The sequence below is a fragment of the Dasypus novemcinctus genome, chromosome 21 (assembly GCF_030445035.2).
Source record: "Dasypus novemcinctus isolate mDasNov1 chromosome 21, mDasNov1.1.hap2, whole genome shotgun sequence".
Lineage (NCBI taxonomy): Eukaryota > Metazoa > Chordata > Mammalia > Cingulata > Dasypodidae > Dasypus > Dasypus novemcinctus.
The window spans coordinates 69,406,862-69,417,944 of NC_080693.1; the positions used below are offsets into that span (position 1 = coordinate 69,406,862).

The 11,083-nt window shown below is 40.2% G+C and overlaps 1 protein-coding gene across 3 annotated transcripts in view; it reads left to right on the forward strand.

Annotated features, from left to right (window-relative positions):
* Positions 1–11,083, forward strand: part of MILR1 (mast cell immunoglobulin like receptor 1) — a 78,254-nt gene that overhangs the window by 44,299 nt on the left and 22,872 nt on the right. The window contains exon 10 of one of the 3 annotated variants that reach the window (XM_058284547.2): positions 9,728–9,789. The exons of the other annotated variants lie outside the window; for them this stretch is intronic. The gene's annotated coding sequence lies outside the window, so the exon portion shown is untranslated. Of the gene's footprint in view, positions 1–9,727; positions 9,790–11,083 lie in introns of those variants that run through there. 3 annotated transcript variants of the gene reach the window in all.

Here is an 11,083-nt window from a genome sequence, read left to right on the forward strand (position 1 = left end):
TCTCCCGCCCCCCCCCCCCCCAGTTGTCTGCTCTCTGTGTCCATTCACTGTGTGTTCTTCTGTGACCACTTCTATCCTTATCAGCGGCACCAGGAATCTGTGTTTCTTTTTGTTGCCTCATCTTGCTGTGTCAGCTCTCCACATGTGCAGCGCCATTCTAGGGCAGGCTGCACTTTCTTTCATGCTGGGCGGCTCTCCTTATGGGGCATACTCCTTGTGAGTGGGGCTCCCCTACGCAGGGGACACCCCTGCATGGCAGGACACTCCTTGCGCGCATCAGCACTGCGCATGGGCCAGCTCCACACGGGTCAAGGAGGCCTGGGGTTTGAACCGCGGACCTCCCATGTGGTAGGCAGACACCCTATCCATTGGGCCAAGTCCGCTTCCCTGAATTCGTCTTAAAAACCCTCCCAACAAAGAAAAGTCCAGGACTTTCGAAGGCATCAAAATTCTACAAAGCACTTCGAGAAAAATTAACACAAATTCTGTTGAAACTCTTCCAAAAAATGGAAGAGGAGGAAAAATTTCTAACACATTTTATGAAGTCAACATCATCCTAACACCAAAGTCAGATAAAGATACTACAGGTAAAGAAAATTACAAACCAAACTCTTGAATGAACATAGATGCAAAAATTCTCAAAAAAATACTTGCAAATAGAATTTAACACCATAACAAAAGACTCATCCACCAAAACCATCGGGATTTATTCCTGGTATGCAAGGGTGATTCAACATAAAAGTTGTGGTACACCACATTAACAAACTGAAAGAAAAAAAATACATGGCCATCTTGATCGAATGCAGAAAAGGCATTCAACAAAATCCAGCATCCTTTCTTTTTTTATTATTATTTTTTTATTTTGAGGTACTGGGAACTGGGGATTGAACCTGGAACTTCATACGTTTCCCACAGGGCTCAACCATTGAGCCACATTGGCTTCCGCGAATTCTTTTGTTGTTGTTCTTGTTTGTTTTGTTTTTGTTTTTTTTCAGGAGGCATTGGAACCAAACCAGGACCTCCCATGTGGGAGGTGGGTGCTCAACCAACTGAGCCACATCTGCTCCCCCAGCATCTTTTCTTGATTAAAAAACACTTTGAAAGATAGGAATAGAAGGAAAATCCCTCAATATGATAAGGGCATATATAAAAAGCCCTCAGCCAACATCATATTCAATGGGGAAAGGTTGAAAGCTTTCCAAGATCAGCAACAAGACAAGGATGCCCACTATCACCACTGTTATTCAAGACTGTGCTAGAACTTCTAGCTAGAGCAATTAAACAAGAAAAATAAATAGGAAAAAGAAAGAAAAATTCTCACTATTCATAGATGACATGAACCAATATTTAGAAAATTCTGAAATGTCCACAACAAAGCTACTTGAACTAATAAATATGCTCAGCAAAATATCAGGATACAATATCAATAATGTTTCTGTACACTAGTATTGAACAATCTGAGGAGGAAATCAGGGGGAAAATTCCATTTACAAAAGATTCAAATATGTAGGAATTAATGTAACCAAGGAAGTACAGGAACTATATGCAGAAAACTACAAAACAATGCTAAAAGAAATCAATGAGGGAAAGAGATGTGGCTCAACCAATTGGGCTCCTATCTACCATATAGGAGGTCCAGGGTTCGATGCCCAGGGCCTCCTGGTGAGGGCAAGCTGGTCCACACGGAGTGCCAGCCCATGCAGAAATGCAGCCCCGTGCAGGAGTGATGCCCTGCATGGGAATGGGGCCCTGTGTGGGAAATCCACCCCACACAGGAGAGTGGGCCGACACAGAGAATTGGCACAGCAAGATGACAAAAGAGACACAGAGGAGAGAAAATAAGAAGACGTAGCAGAACAAGGAGCTGAGGTAAGGCAAGAGAGTAATCACCTCCCTCCCACTCTGGAAAGTCCAGGATTGGTTCCCAGAACCCCCTAATGAGAATACAACTAGACACAGCAGAACACACACTGAGTGGACACAGAAAGCGGGCAACAGGGGGAACAGGGCAGGGGAAGAAATAAATAAAAATAAATCTTAAAAAAAAAATCAATGAAGACCTAAAAAATGGAAAGACATTTCATGTTCAGGAATTGGAAGACTAAATATCATGAAGATGTCAATCCTACCCAAACTAATTTATAGATTCAATGCAATACCAATCAAAATTCCAACAGCCTACTTTACAGAAATAGAAAAGGCAATTACCAAATTCATTTTGGAAGGGAAAGTGCACCCGAATAGCCAAAAGCATTCTACAACAGAAGAGTGATGTGGGAGGATTTCATTGCCTGACCTTGAAACATACTACAAAGCTACAGTGGTCAAAACAGCATTTCTTCATGAGAATGTAGAATGGTGCAGCCATTGTGGAGGACAGTTTGTTGGATCCTCAGGAAGCTAGATACAGAACTGTCATATGATTCAGCCACCCCACTGCTGGGTATATATCCAGAAGACCTGAAAGCAGGGATATGGATAGATACATGCCCACCATTACTCATAGCAGCATTATTCATTATTGCCAAAAGTTGGAAGCAATCCAAATATTCATCAACAGAGGAATGGATAAGAAAACTGTGGTGTATATATATACAATGGAATATTACTCAGCTCCAAGAATGAATGTAGTATTAACAAATGGGATAACATGGATGAATCTTGAAGACCTTATGTTGAGTGAAGTAAGCCAGGCACTGAAGGACAAATATTTCATGACCTCACTGATATGAATTAAGCAAACAGAGCAGACTCACAGAGATAGAGTATGGAAGACAGGTTTACAGGAGACAGAAAGGGACTAAAGGGTGGTGAGCCGATGTCCATATGGGCAAAATCTACAATAAGCTGGAAGAGTGCAGTTGTGTGGTAGATGAGCATGAAGGTGCAGTGATGTGATTAGGTTCCACTGTGTTGGTCTGTGAGAGGGAGTAGGGTGGGGCAGTTGGGAACTATCCATCGAAGGGGGGGGAGGGTCAGGGATAGAAGCAGGTGAACTCTGGGGATTTGCAGGTCTGTGGTTAAAACTGCTATTTGGGAATGTTCTTTTGGCAAATACAGCAGGGGTTACTAGTGTAGGGTGTTGGATATGGGGAGGTATGTGGGACAGGGCGCACCTGGAGCAGGCTTCTGTGGAATATGTAAGTGTTCATCTTATCATAGTGTATTATATCAGTGGATGGAGACCCATACAATAAACAAGAAAATATCAAACTCCCATCCTGGGGAATCCTGCTATGTTCCCAATTAGAGGGACAAGAATCCTTCAAGAACATAGGCAGTACCTGATAAAAGAAAACAGACCAATATATCAAACCCTCAATATTATTGCAAGTAATTATGAATCTTATTCTTCAAAAATCGAAACTTATTGGTCACTGTAGGTTCTGAGGGGAGGGGGAGGAAAGAATAGAATAGATGGAAGTTAGAGCATTTTTAGGGCATTATGATCTTCAATATTATCTTGCAATAACAGATACAGGCCACTTCAAGTTTCATAAAAACCTAAAAAAGTATACCATAACCTAAAAAACCTAAAAAAAATAAGCCATGATGTAAACCATGGGCCTTGGTTAGTAGCAGTGCTTCAATATTTGCACATCAATTGTAACAAATGTACCATCCACATGTAAAATGTTATAAATAGGGCAGAGGGGAAAGGGGGAAGGGTGTTGGGTATATGCGAATCCCCTATATTCTTTATGTTACTTCTCTGTATCCTAAAGTTTCTTTGAAGAAAAAATGAAAAAAATTATCACTAGGGGAATATATGGAAAAAAATGTCACTGTACATATAGGACAATAGATCTTACAGTGAGGAATGACACTCAAAAATTTTTTAACTTTATTATTTAAAACTATTTTTTTTGAATTTTATTGGTTATTTTTTAAATTATTACTTCCTTTTCTTATTAATTTTATTTGGTTATTTTGTTGGATTCATTTTTGGAGAGGTTTTGGATCACAGAAGGGTCACAATGGTGGCAGCAGAAGATCACTAGTGCAGGGTGTTAGTGATGAGGGGATGCATGGGCAGGGGTTTACTTGGGGCACAGCTCTAAGGCGTTTGAATATGTTCAAGTGTTCATGGGGCATTTTCTTGGTGGGTGGAGATCCACACAGTAACCGAAAGAATACTGAATTTCATTCCTGGGGAATTCTGCTACATTCTCTAATAGGAAAGCAAGAATCCCCCAAGTGTAACAACAGTGCCTAGTGAAGAAAGACAGACCAATACACCAGACCCTTGGTATTGATGATTGTACTTATGAAAATTTTCTTGTGAAACTGAAACTTAGCCTAGTATTATATACTGCCAGAGTCACCTCTTGAAAGCCTCCTCATTGCTCAAATGTGACCTCTAAGCCAAACTCAGCATATAAATGCTCTCTACCTCCCCCCATCACACACACACCCACCTGGCGAGGGATATGACTCTTGGGGATGAGCCTCCTTGGCACCAAGGGATTATTAGCAAGTGCCAACTTGCAATGAATCTGGAAAAAGACCTTGACCCAAAAGGGAAATGGTAAATACAAATGAGTTTTTATGGCTAAGAGACTTCAAAGTGAGTCAGGAGGTCATTCCAGAGGTTAGGCTTAGGCAAGTCACAACAAAGATCTCACTGATTGCCACAGCAAATAGTGGGGCTCCGGAGGGCTCTAGAGACATCCAGAAACTATAAGCAGGGCAGACAGCTCAGGAATTTGGTACCCTGCCTGTGGGCCTTATTTTGGAATTTATGCTCCTCAGTGTAAGAGAGATAGACTCATTTATAGGGTCTTTACACCTGGCTCGTCTGCCTTTATTTGAACCTATAATTAGCACTATACTTGATAAATATATGTCCAGGAGACTTAAATCTTTGATATGTCCATGTGCCAGTTGAGCCCTGAATTTCAGCAGAGTTGCAATAGCTACTTTCCAGTTCATTGGATTCACCCAGGACAACTAACCATGAAATGCTGATGGACAACGGTCATCCCAAGGAACAGGGAGTGTCTGCAACTGCAAGCAAGATAGTTCCATCCATCTGCCCCATGGGATCTAAGTTTCCTCTCAATTAGAAGCAAAGTGGGCATGACTGTCCCCAAATCCTCAAGATTGGGAAATGAACAATGGACTAAAGAAGACTTATTATTATTCTAATATAGGCTTATTATTATACTAGCAATGGAAGAACTCTTACTGACATAAAGGCCGTGGCCACCAGAGGTTCTGAGGGATGGGAGAGGGAAGAATAGGTGTAATAAGGACATTGGAGTTGTCCTTCATGACATTGCAGTGATGGATACAGACCATTGTATATTTTGTCATAACCTACAAAAGGGTGCGGGACAGAGTGTAAACTATAATGTATACTGTAATCCAATTAGTAGCAATGCTTCAATATGTTCATCAATTGTAACAAATGTACCATACTAATGAGGGATGTTGTTGATGTGGAAAGTGTGGGAAGAGGAGGGAGTGAGGTATATGGGGGTCCCTCAAATTTTTTATGTACCATTTATGTAATCTAAATCTTCCTTAAAAAAAAAAAATTAATTATAAAAAACAAAAACAAAAACAAAAAACGCCATCATGGTAATTCCCCTGTATTTCTGATGTAACATTATTGTAATCTAAAGCTTCTTTAAAAAAAAGTTTATTATATTAAAAAAACAAAACAACAGCATGGTATTAGCATAAAAATAAACACATTCATCAGTGGAACAGAATTGAGAGCTCAGAAATAAACCCTCACCTCTACAGTCATTGGTTTATGACAAACCTACGAAGCATGTTAACAGGACATAACAGTCTGTCTCTTCAACAAATGGTGCTGGGAGAACTAGATGTTTATAACCGAAAGAATGAAGGAGGACCCTTATCTCACTCTCTCTACAAGAACCAACTCAAAATCGGTCAAAGACCTAAATATAAAAGCCAGGACCATAAAACTAGCAGGGAAACATCTGTAAGATCTTATGGTAGGTGGTGGTTTCTTGGACCTTACACCCAAAGCAAAAGTAACGAAAGAAAAAATAGATAAATGGGACCTCCTTAAACTGAAATACTTTTGCATCTCAAAGGACTGTATCAAAAGGATGAAAAGGCAGCAGACTCACTGGGAGAAAATATTGGAAATCACAAAACCCATCCAATAAGGATTTAAAATCCATGGTATATAAAGAGATGGTGCAACTCAACAATAAAAAGACAAACGACCTGATAAAAAAATTGGGCAAAAGAGAGAACCAGCAAGATGGCTGCGGAGTTAGGAGCTCCTAGAGTCAGCTCCTGCTACAGGGCAGTTAGCACCCAGAGCTCTCTGAGCTAGCTGAAGCACCTGTTTGGGAGCTCCAGGAGACCAGAAGAGTATCCTGCCACATCTTTGAAGGAATGGAAGAAGGAAGACTGTCCATCTGCAGAGAAGATTTGTAAGTAGAGCCCTCTACACCACGGAGGCCAGTTCCCATATTCCACTGGAGGTACAAGCTGCCTCAGGAGCTGTTCTGCAGCTGGAATTGAAAGCTCCATTTCCCCAAAACGGGGGAGGAAGAGACAGTTGGGCACCAACTTCAGCTACTGATGAGTAAATTCAGCGGGCTACAGTATAATCCTGAGAACAGCTAAAGTTTGAGCCTGTCCAAGTCAGAAAGAGGCAGGTAGCTGCCATCTTAACTCTGCGCCTGGTACGAGGGGAAGTGGGGCAGACAGAGAATTACAGTGCTGGTGGGACCAGCTTCTTTCCATGCAGATCAGATTGCAGGTCTAGCCTAGGCCCCGGTGCCACCTCCAGCAGGGAGGAAGCTGCGGGGACGTGCACTAGCCTCTCTGGGAAATTACTGGCCAAGCCTCGGAGGACGGTGATTGTCCTACTCTGGCGGCACGAGCCACCTCAAGAGCTGGTCTGTGGCTGGAATTAGAAGCTCCATTTCCCAGAAACAGGGGAGGAGGAGATGGTTGGCTGCTGATTTCAGTTACTGATTACTGAAACCTACTGATTAGGTTTTATCAGGCTAAGATAAAACCCTAGGAAGAGCTGGGGTGTGAGCCTGCCCAAGTCAGAAAGAGGCCAGTTGCCGCCATGCTGACTCCGCCCCCAGCCTGAGGGGAAGCCGGGCTGACTGAAACTCTCAGTGTTGGCAGGAACCAGTCGCAGATCAGCCTGCAGCCCTAGCCTAGGATTCAGCCCCACCTCTGGCAGGGAGGAGGCTGAGGAGCCCTGCACCAGCCTACACAGGTAACTACAGGTAACCTTGGCTGGCATAGACTGAAAATCAGAAGTCTACCAGGGCAACTGCAGTTATCTTGGACCCACACTGCATAGACTGCTGCCCACACCTGCAGCTCTGTCCCCACCCCAGGCAGGGGAGAAAGGGATGTGAATCTTCATCACTCTCTAGGCAACTAAAGTCTAGGCCTGCACTTGGATTATTCCACACAGCTGTGGCTCTGTCCCTACCCCTTGCAAAGGAGGAAGTTGGAAGATGCTTCATTGGTCCCTGGTGCAATGAGGGCAGCTTGAACCTCCACAGCTTACAGCACCAACTACATACTTGGCTCGTACTGCACAACCAGCAAGGGAGGAAGGATAGGGAGCCCTAAACTAAAGAGAAAAACTGCATCCAAAAAAATGTGAAGACATCAACAAAAAATTACAATCCACACCAAGAAACAGGAAGCTATGGCCCAGTTAAAGGAACAAGATAAGCCTCCAGATGACATAAAGGAGTTGAGACAACCAATCACAGATATTCAAACAAATCTCCTTCATAAATTCAATGAGATGGCTAAAGAGATTAATAATATTAAGAAGACATTGGAGGAGCACAAAGAAGAATTTGAAAACATACATAGAAAAATAGCAGATATTATGGGAATGAAAGGTGCAATCAATGAAATAAAAAAACATTGGAATCCTTTAAGAGCAGATTTGAGGAGGCAGAAGAAAGGATTGGTAAGTTTAAAGAAATGGCCTCTGAAAGTGAACATACAAAAGAACAGATGAAGAAAAGAATGGAAAAAATTGAACAAGGTCTCAGGGAACTAAATGACAGCAAAAGGCATGCAAATATGTGTGTCATGGGTGTCCTAGAAGGAGAAAAGACAGGAAAAGGGGCAGAAGGAATATTTGAAGAAATAATGGTAGAAAATGTTCCCACCCTACTGAAGGACATAGGTATCCCTGTCCAAGAAGCGCAACCTACTCCCATCCGAAAAAATCCAAACAGACCAACTCCAAGACACATATTAATCAGAATGTCAAATGTCAGAGAAAAAGAGAGAATTCTAAGAGCAGCAAGAGAAAAGCAATGCATAACATATAAGGGACATCCAATAAGATTAAATGCTGATTTCTCACCAGAAACCATGGAGGGAAGAAAGTGGTCTGATATATTTAAGACACTACAAGAGAAAAACTTCCAGCCAAGAATATTATATCCAGCAAGTATGTCTTTCAAAAATGAGGGTGAAATTAGAATATTCACAGATAAACAGGAACTGAGAGAATTTCTAAGCAAGAGACCAGATTTTCAGAAAATACTAAAGGGTGTGCTAGAGCCTGAAAAGATAGGAGAGAGAAGTCTGGAAGAGAGTGTAGAAATGAAAATTATATCAATAAAAGTAACCAAAAGTGTCAAAAGAGTGGTGAAAATAAAATATGACAGACAAAACTCAAATAGTCAGGAATAAACTTAACCAATAATGTAAAGCACTTGTATTCAGAAAACAGCAACTCAATATTAAAACAAATAAAAAAATGTCCTAAATAACTGGAAGACCATTCCATGCTCATGAATTGGAAGAATAAATATAATTAAGATGTCAATTCTACTCAAATTGACATACAGATTTAATCCAATCCCGATAAAAATTCCACCAGCATTAAAGAAAAAACTGAAAACACGATCATTAAATTTATTTGGAAGGGTAAGGAGTCCTGAATAGCCAGAAACATCATAAAAAGGAAAAGTGAACCCTCATCTCCAGACTTTAAATCATAATACCTACCTATAGTGGTAAAAACAGCATGGAACTGGTCTAAAGACAGACACAATATACCAATGGAACCAAACTGATGGTTCAGAATCAGATCCTCACAGGTATGGTCAAGTGATTTTTGACTAGCCTGTCAAACTCACATAGTTTGGGCAGAACAATCCTTCAACAAATGGTGCTGAAAGAATTGGATATCCATAGCTGAAAGAAGGAAAAAGAACCCCTATTTCACACCTTATCCAAAAATGAACTCAAAATGGATAAAAAACCTAAAAATAAAAGAAACAAAACTTCTAGAAGAAATTATTGGAAAATATCTTCAAGACCTTGTGGTAGGTGGTGGATTCTTAAAGGAGATGAGAGGAGGACTGAGTGGACTACTGATGTTTAATATATGTAGAAGTTTTAATTAGCTTTACTGTAAAAGTGTGGAAATGTATAGAGTGGATGGTAACACACAACAGTTTATAAATGGGGATATGACTGAAAATGGTAATCTAGTTGTGTAAATGCCAATTGATAGAATGCTAGAGAATAATCTAGGAAGTGGATAGCACAATAAACCAAGAGGTGGATGAGAATTGTGGTTGATGGTACAGATGCAAGAGTGTCCTTTGTTAGCTAGAGCAAATGTGTATCACTACTGCAGGGTGTTGGGAATGTGGAGAGGCATGGGAAAAATACATCTGGAGTGACCTATGGACTGTGGTTAGTAGTAATAATATAATATTTTTGCATATAGGAGAAAGATGTACTGTGCTGATACTGATGCAGTATGGAAAATGTGAGCATAATGTACCCTACAGACATGGTAACAATCAGATATTATTTTATCTGTAGCACCACAATGTGGTATGTTGATGGAGGGTTGTTGTTTGGGAGTTCTGCATGATTGTTTTATAAGTTTACAACTTCTGTCATAAAAAATATATTTAAAAAATAATAATAGGTGGGTTGGGGGAAAAACACACCAAATGTAAGATAAGGACTATGATTAGTAGTAAGATTTTGACAATATCTTTCACAATTTGTAAAAAATTTCTCATGACAATGCAAAGTATTGGTGGAAGGTTGATGTAAGAGACCCCTGTATGATGTTATGCATGTTTGCTTTGTAAGTTCACAACTTTTACTATATACTTGTTTATGCATGTTCATATATAAATGATATAAAGATGATAATAATAGGATTGGTTGGGGGGAAAATACTTTGGTTAGTAGTAATATTTTGACAGTGCTCTTTAATCATTACTTAAAATGGTTTAACAACAATGCAAGTTATTGGTGGTAGGGTGAGTTATGAGACTCCTGTATGATGTTATATATGTTTGTTTTGTAAGTTCACAACTATTATTATACACTTATTGTTTTTGTATGTTTATGTACTAGTGATATACTTCAATAAAGTTTTTTAAAAATTGGGCAAAAGACTTGAATAGACCTTTGTATAAAGAAGAAATACAAATGGCAAAAAAACACATGAACAATTGTTCAACATCACTAGCAATTAGGGAAATTCAAATCATAGCTACAATGATATACCATTTCACACCTATTAGAATGGCCACTATTAAAAAAGACAAAGAACTACAAGTGCTGGAGAGGATGTGGAGAGACAGGAACATATATTCACTGTTGGTGGGAATGCAGAATGGTACAGCCACTGTGGAGGACTGTCTGGCAGTTTCTAAAGAAGTTGAATATAGACTTGCCACTTGACCTGACAATACCACTACTGGGTATATACCCAGAAAAACAGAGACCAGTGACACAATAGACATCTGCATACCTATGTTTATAATGGTGCTATTCATGATTGCCAAAGATGGAATCATCCAGGTGTCCGTCACCCAATGATTGGATAAACTGTGGTATACATTTACTTATCCTAAGTGAAAGAAACCAGACACAAAGTACTACATATTGTATGATTCCATTTATTGAAAATGTAGCTATAGACCAATGTGTGGAGATGAAATTAGATTGGTGGTCATGTAAGGCTGAGGAAGGATAGAGGGATTGAGAGGTGACTGCTAAAGGGTGTGGAGTTTTTACTTTTGGACTAATGAAATTGTTCTAAAATTATTTGTGGTGATGA